The sequence below is a fragment of the Carassius auratus genome, chromosome 22, assembly GCF_003368295.1.
Source record: "Carassius auratus strain Wakin chromosome 22, ASM336829v1, whole genome shotgun sequence".
In the NCBI taxonomy this organism is placed as follows: domain Eukaryota; kingdom Metazoa; phylum Chordata; class Actinopteri; order Cypriniformes; family Cyprinidae; genus Carassius; species Carassius auratus.
In genome coordinates this window covers 32,004,774-32,007,194 of record NC_039264.1, presented here as the reverse complement: position 1 = coordinate 32,007,194, position 2,421 = coordinate 32,004,774, and positions in this window count along the sequence as shown.

Here is a 2,421-nt window from a genome sequence, read left to right as displayed (position 1 = left end):
ACAGAAGTGTTGTCCATGGAACAATAGCATGTGTAGATGAGGTCCAGTTGGTTGACTGATTTGTGAGTCGCTGTAGTAGACACTTGCATGAGATCAAATGAAGCAAGCAAGTGTTGAAGTCAGCAGCATTTAGCAGACCAAAACTGGAGAGTCCCGCATTAAGCGAGAAATGCCACTTCAACACAAATTTACCACTGTAGAAATAACACAGTAAATGAAACATAGTTTCTTAGCAACAGCAACCGAGCTGTAGTCTAATGAGAAAAACAAGGCAAAACACTTACAAGCTGCTGTCCTTTTCTGTTGCTCAACTGTTTCATCTGTAATTCTTGTCATTGTGAAAACTTAGGCTAATGAGAATTTCATAAAACTATTTGCATTAAGGTGACTGATATTACTGTGCACTGGATAGAACAGATACATTGATACTTGAAACAATTATCAGCAATGAAGCAATTGGCTGGCATCACCACAGCAATGTAGTAACAATATATAATTAACATCAAGAAAACAGCCTGTGCATAAAAGTTATATTATATAATTTATTTATTTGGAATCGCAAGTATTGTATTATTTCTTTACTGATAGTGGAACTAAATTCATTAGAGCTACAAAAAAATAACATGCAGCTGTATTATATTATATTATTGTATATATAATCTGTAACTTACCAGCCAAGCACCAGCAGCAGAAACAGCAAAAAGCCAGTGTGTAAAACATGTCCATCTTCAGTTCAGCGGTCTGAAATAGTTTCAGTCAAATGTGAAAGCTTGCAGTAAAGTTGTGTAGAGAACAAGCTGTTAACAAAGTGAACTCTCTGCTGACTTCCTGCAGACTGAAGACTGAATTAGATCATGACCAATGTGTTCAACAACACTTCCTGTCTAAAACTCTTTCAGGAAATAATTGGCAGCTAGGACAGCCCGTTTTTATTAATTAATTAATGTATTATATATATATATATATATATATATATATATATATATATATATATATATATATATATATATATATATATATATATATTATTTTTTTTTTTTGGAAAACTATTATTCACTACTTATTAATTCCTTTTAGGTTGTGGTTTACTAGACTGTCAACACAAAAATCCATTTGTTGGTTTCCTTGTTTTTATGTCATGTTTGAAATTTTTTTTTTTTTTATAAATATCTAAATGGATAAATATAAATGTAGATGTATATTTACTGAACTCATCCTGTAACTAGCCTGATTTTATGAACGTTTTTTTTGTGTGATTTATTATGTTACATAAAATCCCCCTTCACAATGAAAAGAACATTCTGTGAAAATGTAACCTTGATATCTTTAATACTGACTGAGTATGGCCATGTCAATGGTTGAAATCATAGTAAAATAATGGTTGAAATCAAACTTTGATGCTTGTTATCTCATATATTTTGTGACGTTAGCCTGGATTTCACAGACAGGGTCACATATTCTATTGTGGTTGTTATATTTTTAACCAGTGAAGGACTGAACAGTTTCAGTGCAACAGTTTCTGTTTCTTCTCCAGTGTTTGCTGATGCAGTGTCAGTGATAGAGAGATTCTGATACTCTAAACACTGATGTTACACAGAGATATAGTATCAATAGAGAGACTACTGGAGTTGTCTCAAAAATGATTGACAAATCTTCACTTCCTTCCACTTTAGAAAACTGGAGCCAAAGCATCCCAGTATGACTGCTGTCATCTTGTGAAAATTATGTTATTTGGAAGCTTAATGATCAGTGATCGTGATTAGTGATCGTGAAGTGGAGCAGTAGCATTAAAGCCCCGCCCAAACTCCTGGAGAACCAATCACCAGCTCACAATCATGACACCACCTTAACTAAACTTGGAACTAAACTCTGCAAGGCTCCAGACTTTTATTTCTATAATGGAAGTTTAACCCCTATGTGATTCATAGATGGTGTTATCAGTTTAGCAGGTGGTTTACTTCTGACAAATCTACTTTTGTATTTCCAAATAATGTGCAATGTTGTTGTTGAGTTCAGCTCCAATGTTGAAGAAATTATTAAGTGCAGGTGAACTAGATTTTGTTACATGAATTTTTATTCAGGACCGACATTGCCCAGCCCTTGTCTACAGATTCAAATTTTGAAGAACATCCATAGTTTTGGCCACCAGATGGCCTCAGTGACACCAGATTGAAAGGATTCCAGATCAGAAGAGAGTATTGATAAGCAAAGCTTCCACTAAACAAGTAGACCACGCATTTTCATCTTTACCGAATACAACTCCAAGACACAATATTTATATGATATTATCTGTTCTGTTTTCTTCTGTTATCTAGAAGATCTGACGTCATTGACCAGAAGAACAACAGCTGCCGCTGCAGCCACGCCCATCAGAGCAGTGACGACCAATCGGATCACAGCTTCAATAGACTCACAGCAGCG